The 26,598-nt window shown below is 49.7% G+C and overlaps 1 protein-coding gene across 1 annotated transcript in view; it reads left to right on the top strand.

The window, feature by feature from the left end:
• The window catches only part of ZHX2 (zinc fingers and homeoboxes 2), a 173,396-nt gene that overhangs the window by 39,901 nt on the left and 106,897 nt on the right, over positions 1 to 26,598 (top strand). Inside the window, exon 2 of the mRNA XM_060128335.1 lies at positions 11,842 to 11,984. The gene's annotated coding sequence lies outside the window, so the exon portion shown is untranslated. The remainder of the gene's footprint in view (positions 1 to 11,841; positions 11,985 to 26,598) is intronic.

Raw genomic sequence — 26,598 nt, forward strand, 5'->3', positions numbered from 1 at the left:
CTGCACTCTCCCCATCCCCATTTCCATTCAGCGACTGAAGGGGCCTCCCGCAGGTTCTGGTGTTCAAGTTCTGCCCTGGGGTCAGTCCTCACCGAGATCGAGAGAGACTCGGGCCACATCCACATTTTTTAGACTCCTGGCATGTTAAAATATGAAAAAAAATATTAAAACTGATTATAGAAATTGAAGATCTGTAAAATAATTAAACCAGCAGGTTAACTCTTTTGACATCCAAAATACAATGCTATAGAATCGTCTTGTAAGCTTCCTGCAGGTTTACATTTAAAATACATTAATTCAGGGTATTCTACCTGTGTTGTAGGCCCAAAGTCAGACAGCCACGTATGTGTGTTGTAGTCCCAAATTCAGATAGCCACATAGGTGTCTTGCAGGGACTGTCAAAAGTTTAAGTGTATGCCCGTTCATGAAGGAGAGGCCTGGCCCAAGAAGCCTTCCTACTCACGTCCCCAGGCCTCTGGCCCTTGCAAGAGCCCATGCTTGGAATAAAGGCTGAAGGAAAAGCCTTTGGGATGCAATTTAATACTCAGGGTCAGACCCTGGGCAAGTCACATCCCTCATCCAAACTACTTGTACTCAGCTGGCCTGGAGCCCATGACCTCTAAATTCCCTTTTCACCAACATCTTATTACCTGGAGGGATCTAGGACAGATTCTGGTGACTGGTTTCAGGTTCTAATGCAGCCATGATGACAGTTTTGCTTCTGGCCTGAGCCAGTAAGTGACTGGATCACTAACTTTCCTTTCCTGGACATCCTAGCAGTTTCCTTCTGTTCTCCCCAGCGTTCCTGGCCTTACAGAATCCTACAGCACTGGAACATTGGCACCTCAGAGAGATCTGGTCCTGTCTCCCCATCTGAGGTCAGAGGGTAAACCACCTTCCCCATGCATCTAAGTTGGGACTGAACCCCGGGTCTCCCAGCTGCTTGCCCCCTGATGTTTCTGCTACACCATATCAGGCTGGAAGGGGTAGGGTAGTTTCTTACTCTGCAGGGAGTACAGATTGAAAAGCACAGAAAACCCTGATTTTGAAGTAGCTTTGATGGCTTTTAGAAAGAAAACAAGACCAAAAAAAAATCATAAATAGTTGAAAATAATTTGTATGTTTGTGTGTTATATGCTTTTCTATTTCTTTTTTTTTTTTAACATCTTTACTGGAGTATAATTGCTTTACAATGGTGTGTTAGTTTCTGCTTTATAGCAAAGTGAATCAGCTATACGTATACATATATCCCCATATCCCCTCCTTCTTGCGTCTCCCTCCCACCCTCCCTATCCCACCCCTCTAGGTGGTCACAAAGCACCGAGCTGATCTCCCTGTGCTATGTGGCTGCTTCCCACTAGCTATCTATTTTACATTTGGTAGTGTATCTATGTCCATGCCACTCTCTCACTTCGTCCCAGCTTACCCTTCCCCCTCCCCGTGTCCTCAAGTCCATTCTCTATGCCTGCGTCTTTATTCCTTTCCTGACGCTAGGTTCCTCAGAACCATTTTTCTTTTTTCTTTTTTTTTAGATTCCATATATATGTGTTAGCATACGGTATTTGTTTTTCTCTTTCTGACTTACTTCATTCTGTATGACAGTCTCTAGGTCCATCCACCTCACTACAAATAACTCAATTTCATTTCTTTTTATGGCTGAGTAATATTCCATTGTATACATGTGTCACATCTTCTTTATCCATTCATCTGTCGATGGACACTTAGGTTGCTTCTATGTCCTGGCTATTGTAAATAGAGCTGCAATGAACATTGTGGTGCATGACTCTTTTTGAGTTATGGTTTTCTCAGGGTATATGCCCAGTAGTGGGACTGCTGGGTCATATGGTAGTTCTGTTTTTAGTTTTTAGAGGAACCTCCATACTGTTCCATAGTGGCTGGAGAGGGTGTGGAGAAAAGGGAATCCTCTTGCACTGTTGGTGGGAATGCTTTTCTATTTCTATGTCCTATTTTACAATAAAAACACATTTTAAAAGTCACAAAAACTAAACTAAATAAATGGGGTTCCAGGTCCTCAAGTCAGTTGGGAACTCTTTACTCCTTTCCTGAGCTCTTTCAGGCCTGTTCTCTTTCTATCCGCTTCATAAAGCCTCCTCCAGCCCCCTACCCACCATGGCCCCTGCACGCCTGCATCTATGGCTTGGGCTGGTCCATCCGTTCATTCATTTGTTCCTCTGTCCATCGAGTAGTTATGACGGTCCTCGTCTATTTCATGCACCACGTACCCCTAGGTTGCCCATGATGACATAGTAAAAATAGCACAGACCCAGGTGTCCAGCAGAGACCTGTGCTTCTCTCTGTCTCAACCTCTCTGGGCCTCAGAATGCTCATTTGCGAGTAAGGGGCCTGTCCTGAGTCAGGCTTGCACACCCAAATGCATACAGAGGTCAGGCAGGTGAAGAGAATGAGGGAGGCGAGCTAGGGGTAAGTCACAGGAGTGGCGGCGACGTGGGCAAGTTAGAGCATCCACGCCCAGTCTAAAGCGGATACTGGCCACTGAACTCCCACTGACTGTTCCCATGCAGGGATATGGATTCAGTGAGGCCAGGGAGCTCCTTATTCATTTTTTATGCTGGAAATCTTGATTTTTAGGAGGTATTCCCAAAATGTTTAAAGCAGTGTATAAAGTCAAAGAAAACATATCTAAGGGCCAAATCCAGCGTCAGCCACCTGTTTGCAAGGCCTGGGCCAGAGCCTCGGCAGGCTGCATTCCGGCTTTCCCACTCGGACAGGTGGGGATGCTGCCACGCCTGCCTCGCTTCCTTCGGGCGTGGATGTGTGGTTTTCCCTCTGCAGTCCAGGCATTTATTGTCCCTGGAAGATAGCAGAGGCTCAATTAAAGATAGCTATAAGGGGCTAGATCCCCGTGTTGTACTCCTGTGTGCTGCCCCCGTCCCACCAAGACCAGCACAGCGCTGGGTATACAGAGTAGGACCAGTAACGTGTACTTATTAAAAATAAGCAGCAACAGCAACTTTGAATGAGATTATGGAATCAGTTACGAAGTAGGTACAGAGTAGCCCGCGGATTTTGGCAAAATGGGTGTAATATTTGGTAAAGAGGCTGACCCACCTGAATCCTCTAAGAGAGACCCCTGGTCTGTCATTTATCCTCCTCCCTTGTATAGGTAAGAGAAATGGAGACTTGCTGGTTTATATCATTTTTTCAAAGGCTGCAGCAGCCCCTCCGGGCCTAAAGTAATTTATTCCTTCAAGCCATCAATTTGTCTCACCCTGTCTTTATTCCCTCCTTCATTGTCCCCTCTTCACCAGGAGGAGCTAGCAGACAACTCAAGGACATGTCTTACTTACCAGGGGCAGGACTTGGGCTTTGGGCAGAAAAGAAGCCCATTATGCCCCAAATCTGTGCCTGTGAGGGTGATCGCACCTTTTCGCAGCTGAAGGGAACACAAAGAAACACTTGAGCCCAGTGGCATCGGCGGGAAAATGGGCCATTCTTCTCGCTGCGCCCCATTCCCACCAGCCCTCCACTTAACCTCCAAGCAAGAGAGGCCCCAGTCTCTAGCAGGTTTCTCTGCTGGATACTCCAACAACGTATTAGCATATTTTGCATTTAAAAAGGACTTGGAAAATGAATTAAATGATTGGCATGGTGTTTCAAAAGGTTCTTCCAAACTACTAGTAATTGTGTGGTTTTAAAATACACCATTCCCGCCTGAAATACCCCAGGCCTGGCAGGCAGCTTAATCAGGAGACATTGTACCAGGCAGGGGTATATTTTAAGGCTCGTGATACCCAGTGATTGCCTGAACAGTACCTGGAGACTTGCTAAAGAGAACCTTGTCCTAGTTTTTCAGCAGAGCTGACAGTTCATTTTCCTCCCTTACAGAGCTGAGATTTACACCAATTTCAAACCTCTTTTTTAATGAAAGGGACTGGATCAGCCCTGTAATCATCTACTGAGGCACCAGGCAGTGTAGACAGTATCCCAGCTCTGACGATGAGCTAAGTGAGGTGGAGCTGGGTGCTAGGTTGGTGACTTATGGCACTGCTGTGGCCAGAGGGGCTCAGGGCGGGGGGCGGGGGGAGCACGAGTGTGATGGAAGCTTCCAGAACATGCTTGGGAAAATGCTATTCTGGTCCAATCTCCTCATTTTTCAGGTGAAGGAGATGGAACCCAGAAAGACCATTACTTGCCCAGGGTCACAAGCCCTTTTCACTCTTTCATGACAGTAGAATTCAGATCTCCTGACTCTTAATCCAGATTTGTTATTTTTTTCAAGTCCAGAGAAAAGAAAACCAATCAGGAGATCAGGGTGTGGGGTTGAGTAGGATTCCTAGGGGGAGGTTAGGAAGTCTGAGATGGAGGAATTTAGGAATGACAAGCTATGGGAGAACCTCCGGCTTTTTAGAAAAACTGAGGGTTGTTATTCATTATTCTAATTAATGATGATAATGATAAAGGTAATAATTGCTAACATTTGCATGCTTTCTCGGAGCCAAGCGCTGTGCCCAGTGCCGTACCTGTATTATCTCCTTTAATCCTCACACACCTCTGGGAAGCAGGTCAGTACTAACATAACCCTGTTTTACTGATGAGAAAACTGAGGCCCAGGGTGACCCAGATCAGACTTCAGAATCAGAATCTTTAGGGAATAAAAGGAGAGAATCCATAAGCAAGTGATCAGGAAATGGTAGGATGGGGCCAACAGGCCCCTGGAAAGTATTAAGAACAGAGACAAGATGAGGGAGAAAAGAGCTGGAACAGAGGAGAGCCCTGGGGGGGCAGCTAGAAGGTTCCGGTCAAGAGTGAGGTGCAGTGTGCGTGGAACAAAGGGACCTCTGTGAAGTGGGCGCTGATGTCTGTGGCGAGGGCAGCTCTGACCTCAGGGCAGAAACACAGACCTGGGCTCAGGAGGAATGAAGCAAAAATTCCTGTAGAGTGTGTGTGCGTGCGTGAGTGTGTGTGTGTCCTCCTCCTACACACATCCCTCAGGAGCGACTGCCGTAAGGGAGGGTGTGTCCTCAAACCAGCTCAGCCTGGGTCGTTGTGTGGAAAAAGAATGAGAGGACTGATCGAAAGAAAAACCAAAACCTGGGAAGACGGGGAAAGCCATGACTGAAGTGTTGCCCCCAGTGTCTGGCCGCGGAACCTCAGGAGACGCCCTCCCACAACACACCTGTTTGACGGAGAGCCGCCCGTGCTGTCGTGAGATGACTGTGCGGGGTACGGATGGGAGTGGATGCACGGAGGCAGCCCCAGTGCACGTGGGCCAAGATGGACTATGGGATGGGGTGGGGGGCAGGGCGGTGCTGCCCCGAAGGGCTGCATGGTCTATTTCATCTGATATTTTCCCCACCCCTCCCTGAGGATGATGGATTGTATATGTGAATGGGCTCTTGGATGACTAGTGCCAGGTTGTTCTCATTGGGAACATAAAGTACAGTGGGTTTGGGGTCTACCAGGGTCTTGTGGGCTGGCTTCTGTTTTACACAGAGTATCCAGGAGATGGCAGATACTAATTCATTGATCCCACAGATTGAGGGTATTGATCTTCTTTTAAACAGTCATTGAAATACTGAATTTCAGCAAAAAGTTAGAAAACATTTACTCAACTCTGCACCAGTGTTGACTAGAATATTGCACGACTATTTTAATGTTGGTTATGAGAACTGTGTAATAATAAGGGTAGATACTTGCATGGGACATTAGGTAAAACGAGGAATATATAAAGGGTATGTGTAGTAGAAGGACATTTTTTAAAGAATCTGGGTATGCCCAAAGTCAGAGACGTTAAGTAACTTGCCCAAAGTCACACAGCTGTTGAGTGGCTGAGCCAGAATTCAACGCAGACAGAGTGCATCCTCTTAATCACCACTACACTACCAAGGGCATCTTATGATACACCTTTAACTCCAAATCTGCAAATCCAAAATCATTTGTTTGACTGCAGAATTCGCATGTAAGCGAGGCCCGTTACCTTTTACTCTCACTAAAGAACTTTAAGAACTTACAACAGTGGTTAGAGTGGTTGGAACTGTACTTTTCAGAATTTATTTAACGTGTTTATATTCCCTTTAGAAGGATATGCGCACATATACATTCATATAAATTAGAAAATAAGAATAAGAACAATATGAAAACTCTCCCACCTTATTCTAGGAGCAGGGCAAGAGTCTCTCTACTTAAGCACTGTTGGGACCCTTAGTCCCTTTGGGCTGCTATAACAAAATGCCATGGACTGAGTCTATGGTGTTTTGGGTATATGGCTCATAAACAACAGAAACTTATTTCTCACAGTTCTGTGGGCTTAAAGTCCAAAATCAAGGGGCTGTCAGATTCAGTATCTGGTGAGGGCCCACTTCCTGGTTTATAGATGGCTGTCTTCTCGCTGTGTCCTCACATGGAGGAAGGGACAAGGGAGCTCTCTGGGGTCTCTTTTGTAAAGGCACTAATCCCATTCATGAGGACCCCATCCTTATGACCTAATTACCTCTCTAAGGCCCCAACCTCCTAATACCATCACCCTTGGGCATTAGGATTTAACATATAGATTTTGGTGGGGGACACAAACATTCAGTGTAGCAGGGACCAAACATAAAAGACTGGCTCCACCTTCCGGTGCTAAGGAACTTAGGGGTGAGACCAAATGTACAAGCAAAGTCATGTTGAGGGCTCTGAGTGTTAAGAGTGCCAAAAGGATACAAAATAAATGACCTCAGATGGAATTCAGCCTGACAGGTTTTCTGCATGTAAAAGGTAAGTTTGGAGTGGCATTTTGAAGTAGCAATGGCCCCCAGACTGGCGGAAGGAGTGGCATGGACCAATTGTGAAGGGAAGTCTGTTGATGAGGAAGTGGGCTTGTCGTTCTAGACAGGGAGAACCTGCTCATGCCACGTCGAGGGGGACGGAAAGGGGGAAATTTCCCCCTACCCCTCTTGAGTTCTTTTGTCTGGTCTAATCGTTACATTGACACATGACCAATTAACAGGAGAAAAAGCCAATTTTATTCATAGGCATGGAGGTTCTGTAGAAACGGGATGCCCTCCCTCAAGTGACCAAAGCAGGCTGTTTATATATCACTTTTTGACAAAGAAGAAACAGTTCTTTGTGAAGATAGAGCAAAACAAAGGGGCTTGTGCTTGGGGTAGCGGACTAATGAAGAAGTAACAAAGTTTGTTTCTATAGCTTTCTTAGCCTTGACTTTCCTAACTCTGGTGAGAAGGATGTTTTCTATCCTCCTGATATAGGGAGGGTACCTTCACATGGGAGATTTATGCCCCACTTTCAGGGGGAAAGTTGGGGATCAGAATGGGTTTTTTAAATGTCATTTCTTGCCACCGGCTGTTTCTCAAGTAACTTTCATTCAAAGTAATCAATACGTCACTGAGACATATTGTGGGGGTGGCCTGCCCTACATAAAGGGGCTCTATCATGTGAAGTTTTGAATGTGACTGAACACGCAGAGGAAGCGCACCTGGGAAACCAGTACCAAACCTCTCTTTGATCTTGGTTATCGTAAAAGCTAGCCTGACTGCAACCGCAACAGCCTTCAGATGCCCACCACCCTTTCCAAAACAAGAACCGGTTCGGTGAGGTCACCTGCTGGTCACCCCATTTGCATTTGGTGCTCAGTGCTGGTCAGGGTGTAATTCAGCTAAATGAATTTTGCAAATTCCTGATGATTTTACAGGCAGGAATGGAGGCCGAGACTCTGAGATTTTAAAAATGCATTTCAGAAGTACCATCACGTTAGAGCTTCCTTTCGGTCCCTTGGGGTGGCCACCAAGTAAACAGCTTAATTTCCATCCCAGCTGGAGGTACAGAACGCAGCATTCACGCTCACCAACAGATAAATGTCTCCTGTCCCTGGCAGTGCTTAATGGCTTTTAGTAGAGTTAAGGCTGGGAAGAAAGGAACTGACTTCCTCTTATTGGGTAAAATTGAAACCCTGAGGAGACGATTCCATTTCAGGCAGACCCTTTCCTTCTCAGATGACTCATCCACAGCCCAGCCAACTCCCTTTCAGCCCATTCAGGTAAAATGGAAGACAGGGGCCACCCGACCGGGCAGGCGGCGAGGGGGGCTGGTGAGCTGGGTGTTTGGGGTTTGTTAGCTGAGGATTTGCATTTCTAATAAGGGCCACGTCCTGGGAAGCTGCAGCCCAGTGGCTGCGAATGTCTTTTTTTTTTTTAGTATATATAATTTTATTTTAATTTAATTTAATTTTTTAATTTTCATTGGGGTATAATTGATTTACAATGTTGTGTTAGTTTCAGGTGTACAGCAAAGTGAATCTGTTCTTCATATACGTATATCCACTCTTTTTTAGGTTCTTTTCCCATATAGGCCATTACAGAGTATTGAGGAGAGTTCCCTGTGCTATCCTGTAGCTCCTTATTGTGGCTGCGAGTCTCTTCAGCTCTCTGCGGGTCTCTTTAGCTCTCTAAGCGCTCTGTTTTGCAGGGACCAAGGCAAGAGTCTTCAGCATGAATAAATAGCTGTGGAGAAGGAGGGGAAACGGCGGGATGGGGGAGTACCAGAAGCACTGAGCCTTTAAAATGGTATTGTAGCAAGACTCAGGGCTCCCTGGGGAAGTCCTCGCCAGCCTGTCCCTCACCTGCCCTTCGTCTATGTAAGAGAAACTTATTAAATGGTGCACTCCAAGATTTTGAGATTTGCTGTTATTTCTCCAAAGAGAAGTCAGTAGGCATGTCTATCCCAGCATTATTTATACGGTAGAAAATTAGGAAAAGAGAAACAATGTCCAACAAGAGGTGAATGATAAAATAATTCAACGATTAAATAAATTCATTCTTAAGTAAATAAGTAGTATAAATCCTTAAGTCAACAGTATGTCTATTAAGTAATGTGATTCTTTTCAATGTTAAATGAAAAATGCAGGATACATGTTGTACATAGAGTTTTTATTTTTTAAAAAACAGACACACAGGGCTTCCCTGGTGGCGCAGTGGTTGAGAGTCCGCCTGCCGATGCAGGGGACACGGGTTCGTGCCCCGGTCCGGGAAGATCCCACATGCCGCGGAGCGGCTGGGCCCGTGAGCCATGGCCGCTGAGCCTGCGCGTCCGGAGCCTGTGCTCCGCAACGGGAAAGGCTACAACAGTGAGAGGCCCGCGTACCGCAAAAAAAAAAAAAACAGGCACACAGATGGAAACATAGCAAAATGTTAATGCAGTTAATCCTTAGACGTGGAATCAGAGATTACATTTCCTCTTCTATTTCTAGATTTCCGACAATGGAAATTTTTCTTTTTTTCTGATCGTAGAAGTTAGATGTCAAAGCAGGAAACTATCATATACACTCGTTTCTTTTTTTCTTTGTTTGTTTTCCTTCCTCTTTTAATCTCCTTGCATGAGAACATCAGCTATGCTGTCAGTGGAACCGTCAGTGTTCTGCCCGTCAGATACTGTATTGCTAGCAGGAAACGGAAAGCTGCAGGGGTATAAGGACGAGACCCGATGCTCCTAATTCCCCTCACCCGTCGTCCCCTCCTCCATGAGTCCATCTAAACACTTCTTGAACTTGTTTATAGTTTTAGCTGCTACAGCCTCTCGGGCCCAAGGAGTTCCCTGTGTTTTCCACCCTCGGTGTGAAGTGGCAGAGGCCTGCGCAACGGGTATCCTTAGATGACCTCCTTTAGACTCCAAGGGTCCTCCCTGGTTTTGCATTTCTAGGACTGAGCAAACAAAAGAAGAACGGTGACTACACATTCACAATTAGCCAAGCACACGAAGAGACAGCATCGATTTTGTAGACTTGTTGAACTTGGTGCTGGAGGAGACCTCAGAAATTGTTTAGGCCAGTGTTTTCCTAAAAGTCCACATAGTGGGAGTCAGTATTCCAGAAACCAGTGGACGTTGTACAGTACCCAGGATATAGTGGCACTGGCTGCCTAAAAATATTGTGGTGTGGTAGGGGGTTTGAGGGTTGTTTTGTTTTCGCTCTGGGCTGGAAGTGGGTGACAATGGTTACTTTGGGGATCTTTTGGTTTGTTTTTTTTTTTGGTTTTTTTGGTTTTTTTTTTTTTGCGGTACACGGGCCTCTCACTGCTATGGCCTCTCCCGTTGCGGAGCACAGGCTCCGGACGCGCTGGCTCAGCGGCCATGGCTCACGGGCCCAGCCGCTCTGCGGCATGTGAGATCTTCCCGGACCGGGGCACGAACCCGCGTCCCCCGCATCGGCAGGCGGACTCTCAACCACTGCGCCACCAGGGAAGCCCGGTTACTTTGTTTTGATCAGAAACTTCGGCACTTACACAAATGCTTCGCTATTTTGTTAATGGAGAAACTAATTACTGTATGAGAGACAAAATCTTTTAAAATTGGGGGTGAGAGAAGGTGGACATTGCTGGGACTCAGCTAACCTGGGCCCACCTGCGAGGTGGTGAAGGCAGGAATATCCTGGCATGCCTGATGGAGGAGAAAATGGACTGGAGAGCAGCTGCCTGACCCCAGCTAAGCAGGCTGGTGCACGGGGGCAGTGGCCGAGAATCCAGGGTGTCTACCCTGAAGGCCTGGGCTGCCTCCAGGACACCCGATCTGCCTATTTAAACCAAGTCCCTGAGTTGTGTTTCCTGTACTGCGAATAATTCAGCAGACTTTGAATTTTTGCTCCAAATGTGATCTTTCTTTCCAGACTTAGTCCTGGGTCTAGAACATGATTATTGTAATTGCCTTTCTAGATCCTCCCATATTTCCCAGCTGTGGAATACCGACTCGCAGGTTCAGAAGATTCCAGTAGGAAAGTAGGTGGGCTCTGGAATCCGACAGTCTGGGTTCAAATCCTGCCTCCCCCACCCACCAGACCACGATCCCAGGTGTAACTTCTCTGAGTATCAGTTTTCCCAACTGTAAAATGGGAATAACGATAGTATCCGCCGTAAGGGTCATTGCGAGGATTGAACAGCGTAATGAATGAAAAGTGCTTGCCCGGCTCCTGGTGCCCAGGACACACTCAGCAAAGACGAGCTGTCACCCTCAACACCATCATTGTTATTATCAGTTTTCCACGGAGAGACCACAGCCATGACCCAGAGCCAGCTTTGAACCTATTTTGCTTGGCTGGACCAGGGGCATTCACTCTGCTAGCTGTGTTCTTTGCTTTATCCTCCAGGGGAAAATGAGCCACCAGTTCCTTATTCACCTGGTACCCATTTTAAAGGCCCTGAGAACTGACGTGGTATGATCAAGGCCACACTGCTCCTAGGGGCAGTGGGAGAAATTTCCCGTCTCTAGAGCTCTTCACTCTGCAGTGCCCTGTTCCCTCTGGACACCTCCTTGGATCCTCCAGACCAGAAGAGTGAGAAACAGGAGAAACAAATGACCAGATCCTCGGGAGCCCTAGTTTGGATCGCTGTTTCCTGTGCGCCTGCCCTTGGCTTAGTGTCTTCCCTTATTCTGTAGATCTCGGTGCCGCTTCGCGTGGAGCTGATGCTTCCTGTTTCACTTTCCTCCCCTCCTGACCGTGAAGGAACCGCCAACCCCACCTGAGAGCCTTGGTCCCTGGGGTGGATGATAGACACGCTGGGGGCCTGTAGGAGGGCCGGGAGTCGGCTGATGGCTTCTGGCTGGTTTGAAGCCCTTGTCCCCACTGTGCTTGCCCCCGTGGGGCATTACAGGAATTCTCTGAGGCGCGTGCCCCCCTGAAAAGGCCCTTCCAGGTCTCTAAGGCCCCTCTGACCAGAAGCCTCCCTACCTGCATCAGCCACTTCCTGGGCGCACCTTTGAGATGTAGACATTCTGGGGCCATAGAGCCGAACGAGCTTTACTTCCTGCCTTCCCGGGTGGGGAAAGTCAGGCCCAGACTGTGAGCCTAATGACCGGGCATTCTTGTACCCACAGGGTGTTGGGGGCCGGTGTTCCAGGCAGAGCGGCGCCCGAGCAGAGGCACTGAAGCGTGACCTCGCACTCGCACTCGGCGTGGAGCTGAGCGCTTCCTCGTTCTCCAGTTGCCTTGAGTGTGTTTCTTCTGCCTCGGCTAGATGGTAAGTGCTTCTAGGCAAGAGGTCATAGTGAGCCCTGCTCCTTCTCTAGCCCCTGTGCTTGTGGGGGTGACGGACAGCTTGGAAAGCACCTTCGCCTGAGTCATCGGCTGCTGACCTGCTCGGCAGCTTTGTGACGTCAGACTTTATCCCCATTTTACAGATATGGCAACTGAGGCCTTGAGAGGGTGACTTGATGGCTCAGCTACTCAGTGACTGAGGCTAGATTTGCACTCAGGTCTGAGGTCTGACTCCAACTCCTCCCTAGATCTCACCCTCACGGTCAACACTGAGGGAATGCGCGTGGATTCAGTGCTCAGTGCAGAGAGAGATGCTGAGAGGGAGGGAACACGTGAGCGTGAGCTTGTGGGGCTCGGTGGAAAGGGCGCTGGCTCTGGAAGGGAGACCTCTGGCTCCAGTCCCAGCTCTTCCAAGCATGAGCTGCATGGACTTAGAATAGTCACTTCTCTTTGGAGCTCAGTTTCCCTGGATGGAAAATGAGAAGATGGTAGGAGATTCCATCTCATAAATCTATAGAACTATGAAAACTTTGGTCTTCAGTGTGTCTTACATCTCAGCACCCCCAGCTCTGCCAGGCCTGCCCTCCCAGTCCCTTCCCAGGAACCCCCATCCCTGGGTCTCTCCCAGCCTCTGTGCTCCCCTCTCCCCAACAAACCCAACCTCTAGCTCAGTGGAATCCCCTGAGGAGCCTGTTAAAATGCTGACTCCCAGGCAGCTTCCCAGAACCTGATGACTCTGAGTCCCTGGGAGATGGGCCCAGGGACCTGCCTTTCTCCTCTAAACACTCCCAGGAAATTCTGCTCATCAGCCAGACTTGGCAGTCATTGCTGAGCTCAATAGTTCTCCAGCTTTGGCAGGCGTCAGAGTCACGGGGCGGGGGTGCGAAATGACTGGGCACCACCCCCAGAATTTCTGATTCAGTAGTTCAGAGGGGGGTCCACAAATGCGCACTTCAAACGAATTCCCAGGTGATGCAGGGAACCACACTTGGAGAACCACTGCCCTAGCTCATTTCCCGAGCCAGCCAGCAAAGGCATCTTTACTCGTGGGCGACGGCCGGGGCGGAGCAGTCCTGTCAGCACATGAACTTTTAACAGAGACCTTCGAAATTATTGAGATATTATAATAACAGCTACCATTTAGTATGATACACCCTACATGCCAGGCCCTGTGCTAGATGTCTACAATCCATGTCTCTCATTATTATATAGGGTTTGCAGATTCAAAAACAAAGGATGAGATTAAGTGATCGTCTGAGATTGCACTTGCTACAAATACCACGAGGACTTTCTAGAGGGAAGCTTGGGCTATTTTCTTTACCCCACGAGGCCTGTCTTTGTCTCTGCCTGGAGTGTCGGGAGAGTTTCCAGCCAGGTTCAGAGAGGGGTCACCACCCAGGTTGGGGGTGGGATTTGGGGTTGGAGGAGGCTTTCATTAGTTCCCCACAAATTGTCCCCTGCCGGCAGTGGCCCTTGGTTCACACCCGCGGGACAGCCTGCTTGCTGCGCGTCTCGTTTCACCCACTTTGAAGGGACCCCTCGTGTAAGCAGGGACCATTGCAGTTCTTGAAGGCTGAGCTCCTGGGGTGAAAACGGTGGTCTGCTGCTGGATCCCAGCCTACTGGGGTTCTGCGTGGGTTCTGGCCTGGCCAGTGTTCTGTTTGCCCGTAAGCGCCCTGGAATAGTAGCACTGTTGGTGCCGGATCCCAGGGAACAGATAGACGTGGAGAAGGTTGAGTCGTGAGTTCAACTCTCCCAGCTGGTGCGTCTTAGTGGGGGAGCTTCTTTCCCTCTAACGTGAAAATTGGCCTGTTGTTTAATAGGAAACTCATTGATTTGTGCAAACATATAAAACACAGAGTAACTAGGAAATACAAGTGGCCGTGAGGGCTTTTTCCACACTTAGCTCTTTAATCTTACCATTCGCCAACACAGACACACACACACACACACAGCACAGATCATGCTTGTGTGTGTGTTTTTTTTTGTTTTGTTTTCAGTTATTTTTATGTCTGGCAGGGATCTCAAGTTTTTCAAGCCATCCATACCTTTTGGGCGGCATCTCCTACTTCTACCTGTTCTCTTCCCTCTGCAAAGAAAAGGAAGGAAGGGAGAGAGGGAGGGAGGGAGGGAGGGAGGAAGGAAGGGAGGAGGGAATAAACGAAGGAACTGCCCTCAAACACTGATCCATTGGCGTGGCCAGAGCCCCCCACACAGTGGCTTCGGCGTGCTATCCTTTCTGTTTTAAGAGGACAGACACGCATAGATCCTGCACAAGCTCTGTCCGCGCCCTTGAAGGCAGCTTGGTGGAGTCTACTGACATTAGAATTGGCGTCAAAAGTCAATAGCTCTGGTCCAGGATCTTTCACTCAACCATGGCACCTTCCCCCAGCCTCCCATGGCCAGTCTGACTTACCCATCTCCTCAGGGAGGTGGTGATAGCAAAAGAGATCATGGGGGCTTCCCTGGTGGCGCAGTGGTTGAGAGTCCGCCTGCCGATGCAGGGGACGCGGGTTCGTGCCCCGGTCCGGGAAGATCCCACGTGCCGCGGAGCGGCTGGGCCCGTGAGCCGTGGCCGCTGAGCCTGTGCTCCGCAACGGGAGAGGCCACAGGAGTGAAAGGCCCGCGTACTGCAAAAGAAAAAAAAAAAACAGATCATGGATCTGAGAGCATCCCTCCAGTCTGAGAGCTGGATGAAATTCTAGGAATCTAGATATTTCACTTTACTGATGAGAAACCTGAGGCCCAGAGGGAGGAGGTAACTTGCATGAAGTTGCACAGCGAGTTCTGGGGCACTAGAGAACTGACAGTAGAAGGAGGGTATTGCCCTGGTGGTCCTGTTGCTATTTCCATGTGGGTGATTGTTTGGCAAACAGTGAGTGCAGTGACAGGAAAACTTCTCTGCGAATCTCTCTGGCCAGAGCGCCTTCTCTGCCTCTCTGTCTGTCTCTCAGACACACACAGACACATGCATGCACACACACATTTCTTGGTGTAAATAACAAAAAGGCAGTGACGACCCTTTACAGGAGAGACTTACACTCTTTTTCACTGATTACGGGGAAACCTGTTGGGCATCGTCTAACTTTGCAAGATAGAACGAAAGTCTCGGAGGAGTGAAGCTTGAAGTTAAGGAGAGTCTACTGCCCCAAATCCCTTGCATCCATAGGGCTTGGTGGCCTTGTACTTGCCTAAACCCCCATCTCCCAATTATCCCTCTTCCCCTTTCACAGACAGACACATTCCTGGTTCTCCTGCCTGCAACACACATAGGGTAGAACAAAAGAACATGGGCTATTAAAATAGAGGATTGGACATTTCTCATTAGCGGTGTGCCCTTAGGTAAGTTACTTAACCTCTCTGAGCTTCACCTTCCTCGTCTGGACAATTATAACACCTCTTAATGTTGCTTTCAGGATTAACAAAGGTAAAGCATTAAAAGTGTTTGATACAGGGACTGGTACAAAGTAGGGGCTTAATAAACATTATCTGCTGCTACTGAAAATGTTGGAGAGATGTTGAAGATCACATTCTTGCATCATTTTCGTGAGAGAATGAACTGGTTCATCATTTAAATGAGATCTCTCTCTAGGCCTCTGGCAATCTGACTGCATAGTTAAAACTTTGATTTTCTGCCCTGGGAAGAACAAATATTGTCGAGGTTTTAAGCACACCGTAGCTGGGCTGTTATCTTTGGAATACCAAGATGCTGGCATGGTAGTTTTCAGTACTACCTTGTGCATATAAATATCCTTATATCTGAAAAGGATATAAAATTGCAAACAATGTAAGATATTAATGAACTGGAAACCATGAAAACAAGAGTCAAAACACAAAAGCCCAATTATAATGGAATAGAGGTTACACTGTACAGCAGTTTCTGGTTTACAGAGCAGTTTTAGGTATTCCCCACTCCTAGTGGCCTCACAACCGTCCTGGAAGGTAAGTATGATTCTGCCCATTCCTCGGGGGAGAGAAGACAGTTTCACGCTGATGCTGAGTGGGAAAGACAGTCAGGAACCGCATCCCACTGGGCCTTGTAGGATTTGGTAAAGAAACTTGGATTGCTCTGAGTTCAGTGTGCTTAAGCAGGAAAGTACTGCAATCTTATGTACATTTTTAGAAGATCTCTTGGTAGAGAAGGGGGAGAGCCAAAGTGGAACCAAGGAGGCCACTTGGGAGGTGGCTTTGGACGTTCAGGCAAGAAATGATAACAGCGCTCGCGGAGATAAAGAGAAGGTGGGTCAGAGAGTGGAGGTCACAAGATGGCCTTAGGGTGGGTTGGCCGTGGATGTTGATGAAGAGGGAGAACCAAGGATGGCTTCCAGCTTCCCAGTGGGTTGATGGGCGGTTGACGGTGGGGACGTCTGCGGAGGAACAGGTTTCAGAGGTGGGGGGGGAGGGGCGAATCAGGGGCTCTACTTGCATTTGTTTTTGGAAGGAGGGTATCTTATTCCAAACACTGGGCCTTCTGATGGCAGAGAGCAGGTCGTATTCACTTGCTCCTGGGCATTGAATAAATGCTTTATGTGAGCTGGGTGCACTCAGGTCCACCCCCGGGCAGCCGGTCTGTGAAAAATGCCGCCGATGGCAAGGTGCTGTGTTCCTTCTGCCGCCAAGGAACCAGAAAGCCATTAATGACCTCTTCTGAGAACGTTGTGGCCCGTACAAGAAACAAACAAAAACCCCCATGTCCTGCCTTCTCGTGTTTCAGGCTTTGGGTAACTTTTTCTTTTGCCAGTCTCCACGGGATCTTTCCTCTGCTAATGTTTGAAAGTGATGCTTTTTTTTTTTTTAATGTTGTACTCAGGCCTTAAATAACCTTTACCCTGAGGCAGATGAAGCCTAGTAAAATGCTAATAACATCGACAACAATAATGAGCTTTGGTGGAGTGTCATTTAATTAAAAGACCTCTTTTATATGCATTATTTGATTTTAGCCTTCCACAATCTCTGAGGTGAGATAAACAGCATGTTAAGCTCTGAGAGCCGGAGGCCTACAGTAGCCAAGAGCGTGTAAAAGTGACGTAACTATGGCATGGCTAGATTAAGAGTTGAGGTCCTTGGAACGGGGCTGGCCGGTGAACAGTAGCTATTGTTGTTTGTATGGTTAGTTTCTAGATAGAGAAACTGAGGCACAGTGAAACTGCGTCGTACACTCTCAGCAGTGGAATCAATTCCGAGCTGTGTAGGATGCGCGGTATTTCTGGATGCCACGCTCAGAAGGGATCCAAAGTGAGCCGGGAAGGCTGCTGCCGGGCCTGGATCCCTTTGAAATTCTCCTCCCCCATCTCCCCCTTCTCTCCCCATCCCCTGTGAGGTAGGTTGAACACACCATCCAGGACCGCTCGGAGCCTGTCCCCTCCCTGCCTCCTGCCCCGGTGCCCCCTGCCGCTCATCACGCGGGCCTCTCACTGTTGTGGCCTCTCCCGTTGCGGAGCACAGGCTCCGGACGCGCAGGCTCAACGGCCATGGCTCACGGGCCCAGCCGCTCCGCGGCATGTGAGATCTTCCCGGACCGGGGCACGAACCCGCGTCCCCTGCATCGGCAGGCGGACTCTCAACCACTGCGCCACCAGGGAAGCCCGGCCACATTCTTTGAAGTGGGGTTCAGACCCCGCCTCCACCTCCTCCTTCCCTGACCCCCGCCCTCACGGCACCCTTCTCCAGCCATCCCGGGCCCCACCCCTACCATCGCAGGTGACTCCGCAGGTGTGAGTCTTGGCTCCCGCATTGGGTAGACGGAGACAGAGGCCTTGCCCTGTACCTTGTGACTCTCCAGCTGCCATGTGCCTGGCCAGGGCCACGCCCAGAGCAGGTGCCATGACATTATACAACTGACTTTTAGAAAACAATAAAAATAATCATGCCCAGCGCCCACCTATGTAAAGGGGTGGTGCGTTCACCCAGGTCGCCCCTCTGGGAAGTTTACCCCTTATTCCCAAGGTGGCGCCCTGGCTCGGAACCTCCGAGACCCCCAAGAACCTACAAGAACGTCCCCCAACACCGCACTGTTCTCCTCGGTGTTGGCAAATCTCTGCCCTTTGAGGATGGCTTCACGGCTCACATCTGTGGAACCAGGACTGACGCCCTTTAGAAATACAGTTGTCGGGGAAGGGTGGTCTGGATCAGGAGCGATTAAACGATAATGCGCCCAGTTTTACGCGTTGCCTCGTAACCTGACTCTGAAGACAGCTCCAGAGGAGGGCTTCCACACGTGTCTTGGGCATCGTGGAGATGAACGTGCAGGCTCTGCCACGGGGACCTCGTTGAGACAGTGGTTCGCTTTGGGCAGGGTCAGTTCTGTGACTGTGTTTAAAATGTGTCCTCAAAGAGGAATGAACGAGTGAGTGTGTATTTGATCGGAAGAACACGTGTGTTGTTGTGCTTGTGTACGTGTGTGCCTTAGGGGAGAGAGCAGGGGCCCGCTGAGCCCCCTGGGCCCCCAGAGGCCAGCCAGCCCCGGGGGAGACAGCCCTGTGGTTTTTTTGTTTTTTTGTTTTTGGTTTTTTTTACATCTTTATTGGAGTATAATTGCTTTACAATGGTGTGCTAGTTTCTGCTTTATAACAAAGTGAATCAGTTATACATATACTTATGTTCCCATATCTCTTCCCTCTTGCGTCTCCCTCCCTCCCACCCTCCCTATCCCACCCCTCTAGGTGGTCACAAAGCACCGGGCTGATCTCCCTGTGCTATGCGGCAGCCATTGCACTCATGCCTTTGCCACTTGCCTCCCTTTCCCCCAGCCCCCAAATTTGTTCCAGCCCGCTGGCTCCCTCCAGCGACCTGAACGTAATGATTGTATTCTTCATAAATAGAACACCTCCCCCTGCCCCCGATTCCCACCCCAACCCCGAAACTAACTACCCTCCTCTCATTAGGTGCTCTAAGGACGCGGTTCTGTGTGGGAAGAGGCCTGGGCCCTCTTCACAGGCCCTGTTTGTTGCAGGTCCCACTGTCTATCTCTCTTAAAATGATGAAGCTTTGACAAGGCAGGAGGCGCGGGGGCGGGGGGAGCGGAAAGGGAGGGAGGATGTTTTCCCTGGATTCCCAATATTTGGGTTTTGTCCGGTAAAATATTTTCCTGGGCATCAGTGGGAGAGGAAATGGACAATCACTGTTTCTTCAGAGACTGATTTTAGCTGCTGGCAGAGGTTCAGGGGCAGCCGGTGTGCCCTGCACCAGCACCCCTCCCTTTTCAGTCCTCGTGTCCCTGGTAGGGAGGTAGCCGAGAGGTTTTCAGTGTCAGTATCACAGAAAGAGGAGGCAGTTTTGAAATCCAGATCATATGCCGTTCCTGAGTGACTGCTGTGAATCCTGGTGCCACTGAAATCTGTTGACTGAGGCCGCCAGCCCGCCAGGGTGTCTCTGGGGTCACTTGTACATGGACCCAGCAGCTGTAAACTGGAATCACCAGATTGGACGGGATTCCCAGCAAAGCCCTGGATGCATGGGGTGGCTGCCAAGAAGCATTAGAGGGTCTGGACAAGAGCCTTTCTGGATTTTTCAAAGTGGAGAGGTGGGGATCGAGAGTGGGAAAGGCATCCGGCCTCCCTGCTAGAGACTCGAGGGAGCCTGGTACTGCCTTTCACCAGCTGTGTTCCTCGGTGTGGCCTTGAGGCTCTGACCTCCATTTCCTCCTTGGAGACACGGGGTGAACAATACTCACCTACCGAGTGAGCCGCTCTGGAGGCAAACGTTGCCAGCTGGGCTACTTGCTTGCTGTGTGACTTTGAGCAAGTTACGTTAATATCTCTGTGCCTGGATTTCCTTGTTATGTTGGTTTCCTGTGATTGCTATAACAGAGGACCACAAACGTGATGACTTAAAACAACAAAAATTTGATCTCTCACAGTGCTGGAGGCCAGAGGTGCAAAATCAAGAGTGAGCAGGACGCTGCTGTCTCCAAAGGCTAGGAGAAAACCCTTCCTTGCTTCTTCCAGCTTCTAGAAGTTGTTGGTGTTCCTTGTGGCTGCGTCACTCCCAACTCCACCTCTGCCTTCGCATCACCTTCTCTTCTGTCTGTGGGTTTCTTCTCCTGGTGTTTCTTATTAGGACACTTGCCATTGAATCCAGGGCCCTTTGGATAAGCCAGGGTGATCTCATCTTGAGATCCTTTACTTAGTTACACCTAGGAAGACTCTTTTCAAATAAGGTCACATTCGCAGATTCTGGGGACTAGGACATAGACATATCATTTGCGGGGGAGGGGGCACAATTCAACCCACTACACTGGTTTATTAAATGAGGATGATAATGGAGATCCCATTATGGAGACTACACAAGTTTATACGTCTAAAGTCCTTTGAGCCGTGCCTATCACACAGCAAACACTCAGTGTTTGCTTTTGTCATAATCCTTAGCAAGCCATCATTTCATAATCACCATCATCATCACCACCATCACCATCGCCACCACCATCACCACCATCACCATCAGCACCATCACCACCCCCATCGCCACCGTCACCATCACCACCATTACCATCACCACCACTGTCACAACTGTCACCATCACCATCACCACCATCACCATCATCACCATCATCACCGTCATCACCACCCCCATCACCACCATCACCATCACCATGTCACCATCATCACCATCACCATTACCATTATCACCACCATCACCATCATCATCACCACCATCACCATCACCATCACCACCATTACCATCACCATCATCACCACCATTACCATCACCACCACCATCACTGCTGTCACCATCATCACCACCATCACCACCATCACCATCATCACCATCATCACCACCCCCATCACCACCATCACCATCACCACCGTCACCATCATCACCATCACCATTACCATTATCACCACCATCACCATTGCCACCATTACCATCACCACCACTGTCACAACTGTCACCATCACCATCATCACCACCATCACCATCATCACCACCATTACCATCACCACCACCATCACTGCTGTCACCATCATCACCACCATCACCATCATCACCATCACCATCATCACCATCACCACCATCACCATCATCACCACCATCACCACCATCACCATCACCATCACCATCATCCCTAACATTTGTGAAGAGGCTTCCCAAACTGAACACGTCTAAAACTAACTCTTAACTCATTCTTCAACTCCTCAGTAAATAGTTACCTCTGTGTACTCCATCCTTTAAATAATCCTGGTTTCCTCTCTTTCTCTCACACCTCATTCCATCTATAAGTCCTGTCTATTCTGCCTTCAAGATATATCCCCAGTGTGACCACCATCTTTCAGTACCACCACGTTGCACCCTCCAGGGGACGCCCTTCCCATTTTGGTGGCTGTGAGTGGCACCTCTGGAGTCTTATATTCAGCACCGTGGTGCTGCTTCCTGCCACCTCCACCCCCATCCCCCGGTTCAAGCCCCATCGTCTCTCACGTGGGTCACTGCAGTCACCGGTGGCTGTCCTCTCAGCTTGTCCCTTAGCTGCCGCCCCTCCCTCACTTCATGCACACACCCCCGACCGTCTCCTCTCCTCAAAACACAGGTCAGATTGTCACTCGCCTGCTCCAAACCCTCCAATGGTTCCCCCGTCTCACTCAGAGCAGAAGCCAAAGGCCTTATGGTAACCCCCAGGTCCACGTGATCACCTTCCTCTCTGCCACCAGCCTTGAAGAAAACACCCCCCCCCACACACACACACACTTGCATTTGTGCTTGCTACTTTCTAAGCCTAGAACACTCTTTTCCCAGCTATCTTTGTGGTTTTCTGCCTCATTTCATTCAGTCTGTGCTTAAAAGACACGCTGTCACGGAGGCCTTCCCTGCCCACCGCAGGGTCATAGCTCAGCCGGCATCCCCACAGATCTCCATCCTCTCGACCTGTCTTTTTCAAAGCACAGCTTGCTACCTGGCGCCGGATGTTTATGCGCTTGTGGCATTGCGTGCTTTCCCCGTCACACTCGAGTCTGTGACGGGAGAAACTGTGTTTCGATGGCTGCTGGGTCCTCAGCCCCAAGCACGTGTTAAGCACATGAGAAGCGCTTTCTGGACAAGGGGATGATTACGAGCCGGGCTCTGGCTCTGCACACATCCTCCTGGTCTCCCAACAACCAGTGATGTCAGTGTTGTCACACCCTTCTTTTGTCCGGGGCACAGAGACAGTAAATGAATGTCCTGGGCTACCCGACGAGGGAAAGGCAGCAGCAGGATCTGAACCAGCTCGTCGCCTGCCAGAACCCACTTTCCGAATCACCATCTGTCACGAGACAGAAACGAGAGACTGTGGTGACAGACCTTTGGAAACGGAAACGCACGACATGAATGTACCAGGACGACAATAGCCGAGCCCAGCACGTCTAAGCTGATTGCTCCCAATTTGCTCTGGGTCTCCTTCCTGTTTAATTCTTTAAATTGTGAGAGCTCTTTCTGCTGCCTCCCCTGATGGTACAACGTGAGGGGGTAAGAAGGGTGTCCATGAGGCACTTTTGCTCTATTCAGTTACTGTCAGACTTCAGTGGCCCGGAATGTTCTGGAAATGGGGCATGCAGGCTGCGTGAATGTGCCCTTTATTCCAAAAACAGGTCAGTCCATTTTCCGCCTTTAGTAAACATGGTGTGTTGATAAGAATCAAATATTTCAGTGTGGGACCATGCAAAGATGTACTCTCAGCTCCACCGAGATAACCTGTGCCCTTAAATAGTAATAGTACCCCTTATTCCCTGAGTCTTACCAGGTGTTAGAGACATTCCAAGTGCTTTATGCATATTAACTCATTTAGCTCCCCAACCAATCATGGGAACAAGTACTCTTATTAACTCCAGTAATCCTAGTCACAGAAACACAGAGATGTTGAATAACTTGACCAAAATCATACAGCTCATGATCGGCAGAGCCGGGATGGGAACGCGGGCCGTATGTCTTCTGAGGATGGGTTTTAACCAGCTCTCTTTTGTGACTCTCAGCTTCATCTGTAAATTGTGGGGAATGCATTCAATCATATTTTCAGCTTGAAAAAACTATGCTTGTAAGGCTGAGAACTTGGTAGTACTTTTGAGTCATTGGTATGAGTGCAAGAAGTATAGGTGACTGGGATGCAGCAGGATTAAGGCTATCACAGGAAGGTCCACGATCCAGGCTTCATTTCCATCAGGTTCTCTCTTGTGTCTCGCTGTCCTGTCATTTGCTACTTTTCTTGCCTTGATTGTTTGCAGAAATAAGAGCCCACAGGTGCTCATCTGCCCCCAGACATCTTTCCTCTCTGTGTGATAAAAAAAAAAATCTATGAAACCCATATGGTCCTCTGGTGTTTATTAACTTTAAAAGCACTCTCACATCTCTGTTCTCACTTGATTCACGTAGAGACCCTGTGTGGACAGGCAGGGAGAGTCCCATTTTACAGACGAGGGAATAGAGGTGGAGAAGGCTGACCTTAAGGTTGCATTTATCTCCTCCTGTCTCCTATGAGTATTTCCTGGGTCCTTCCTCAGGGTTTTTCTTACTTTACTGTAATAATCTTAGCAAACAGAGTCTTCGATTGCTCCCAGCCACCTCCTACACTGTTGTCACCACTAGATTAGTAATAAATTCCTGTCAGAACGGTGGCCATCTTTTACTGAGTACCTTTGATGTGCCAGGAACTGTGCTAGGGGCTTTTCACGTTTTACGTCCTTCTAATCCCCACAATACCCCTTTGAGATATATAGCATTATGACTCCCATTTCACAGATGAGGTGCCTGAGACCACACAGCCCCAGGGCGACACGTGCATATAGTCACACAACGAGGAGGTGGTAAACCCAGGTTCTGCACACGTTGACACAGATTGTCCGATGACCCCTCCCTGGTTGAAGCCTACCGGGACTGCTGGTCATGACTCCTGGACAGGACAATGTCCAAACTCCTTGTCGTGGTGTGCAGGGCCTCCCTGTGCGCACGGCACCTACCCTCCAGCCCACGTCCTAGCCCCTCCACCTTCACTCTCAGCCACACTCAACTACCAGCTGCTCCCTGCTCAGGCCATGCCCTTGCTCTGGACCTCGCCTCTCTGCTGCCCTCCTTGGAAGGCACACTCCTTCCCCTTCTGGCTGGTGATTTCCCATCCATCCTCCATGCACCAGGCTAAAGCCACCTTCTCTATGTAGCCTCCTCTGACCCACCATCTCCCATGTCCTTCTCCCTGCCCAGCGTCACTCTGCCCCAGGGCACCCTGAACCACACCCCATTGCGGCACAGCTCACCCGGTGTCACTGGCACCTAACATAGCCCTCAGATAGAGGGACAAAGGACAGCGGGGAGCAGTGTGGCTTGTGGAAGCACCGGACAATGTGTGCCCCGCCTAAGAGCACTCTGCTTCCTTGTGGGTTTTTTAAAACACACGCCAGCCCAACAAAACAACTTTGTGGCTGGTGTGTGAACCATGGGCCACCAGTCTGAGACTCTTGGGAGCTCCTCGGGATTCGTGTGCTTCTCTCCATTGTCACTACTTAAATGAGGGAGGGAGGGAAGGAGGGGAGGAAAGAAGGAAGAATTTACCTTCCTAGACCTGGCAGTTTGGCTTCCGTAAAACATGGTGTATTAATTAGTCTGCTCAAGCTGCCATAACAAAATACCATAGATTGGGTGGCTTAAACAGCAGAAATTTGTTTTCTTACAGTTTCTGGAGGCTGGAAGTCCAAGGTCAAGGTTCCAGCCAATTCTGTTTCTGGTGATGACTCTCTTCCTCACTTGCAAATGGCCACCTTCTTGCTGTGTCCTCACATGGCCTTTCCTTGGGGTGTGCACTCGGAGAGAACAAGCTCTCTGCTGTCTCTTCTTATAAGGACACTAATTATATGGGGTCAGGGCCCCATTGTTATGACCTCATTTAACCTCCCTTAGAGGTCCCACCTCCAAATACAGTCACACTGGGGGTTAAGGCTCCAACATAGAAATTTGGGGAGTGGAGGACGAACATTCAGTCCATAACACATGGCATTCCAGATCATTCAATCCACAAGTCTTTCCTGTGTCCTCACTATGGGGATTCTGAAAACATTGAAGGCAAACAGCAGAGTCCAGTGGTCAAAAGCACGAGCTTTCATATCAGGCAAATTCAAGTTTGATACTTAGCTCTACCGCTTACTGACCAGGTGACCTTAGACAACCTACCCAACTTCTCTGAGCCTTGCACTCCTCACACCAACCACCCAGGGTTTGTATGAGGGTTAAGCAAGATCCAGGCACATCCACCACGCCCAGCAGCGTTCATGACCGCCCTGGAGAGACAGTTACTGAGCACATCCTCCATGCCAGGCTCTCTGCTGGGTGCTGGGGAGCCGGTGGTGGTAGGACAGAGAAGATCCCTTGTTCTCATTCTTCCTTGAAGAGCCGGATAGTAAACAAGGAGTTATGTGATCAGGTAGCAAACACGTCCGTCACCTGAGAATGGGACATGGGCCGTAAGGAAGGAAAAAGCAGCAGGGGAGGAAAGGCCTCACTGGGGAGGTGACTTTGACAAGAAGCTGAGGGCCATTCAAAGACTTGGGGCAGAGTATTCCAGGCGGGGGAGTAGCGATCACGAAGGCCTGAAGGTGGGCACGCTCAGTGCCCGCGGTATTCATTCTGATAGCTGTGGTCCTGTTGCACGTGGTTCCACCCTCAGAGGCCACCACCCTGGGGGGACACAGGACCTCTGCCCAGCCCTCTGGGGAGCAGGGCCTAGATGAACCCGGATTTCAGAGGGGAGCAGCGCCTTGAGGGCTGGAGTGCTGGGAAATGGACAGCAGCGGAGGAAGAGGATGTGGCGTTTCGAGGGGGGGGTGAGAAACGAGCATCCCGGGGGAGAGGGGAGTTTGGTCGAAGAGCCTGGTGTCTGAGGGACCCTGGGAGACTGCCCAGGCCTGAGCCGATTCTGAGAGCAATGCCAGGCCGGGAGCCCAAGGCACCACGTGGATGACCTCAGCGTGATCTGATAAGGGCAGCAGCCCTCACTGTCACGGCGGGGTGGGCGGGTTTCCCCACTCAAGAGGCAGGGCCCCGGGCAGAAATCCAGCACTGTGAGTCACAACCAGATGTACGTCTTGTCAGGGAGAGACATGGCCGCAGAGAACTGGTCATGGTTTCCTGGAAACTTCCTCAGTGTGGGGCAGGGGCACTCTGAGCATAGGTGCCAGCCAGGGCAGAGAGAGGAGACCGTGCTGGGGGGGCTGGGCCAGGGCTGCACTCTCGGGACCGTGGCCGAGCTTTCTGGGGCCACTGGGGGCCAGAGGACTAGCTGAGGTCTGGGCCTGGTGCCCGTGGACCAGCTGAGGCACGTCTCCCCTTCCACAATGTGCCTGGAGTTTCCTGGACTTCTGACACAGGTCGGCACGCCCCTTGAGGTGTGGATGTGGGAAGCGCAGCTAGACTGGGAGATGGGACCCCTGCATCCTCATCCCACAAACTTGGATTCAAATCCAAGGACTTGCACAAGCCCAGCTTCTCCAGTTCTCTCATCTACAAATGGATGGGGTAAATTGGGAGCTCTCCAAGGTTCCGCCCAGCCGGACTATTCAGGCAGTTCCTTCATGTTCCTCCCTGTATATGGGAGAAACTGAGGCCCAAGAGCAAGAGACCTGATCTGAGCCCGCCCATTTGGA

The sequence above is a fragment of the Lagenorhynchus albirostris genome, chromosome 17 (genome assembly GCF_949774975.1).
Source record: "Lagenorhynchus albirostris chromosome 17, mLagAlb1.1, whole genome shotgun sequence".
In the NCBI taxonomy this organism is placed as follows: Eukaryota; Metazoa; Chordata; class Mammalia; order Artiodactyla; family Delphinidae; genus Lagenorhynchus; species Lagenorhynchus albirostris.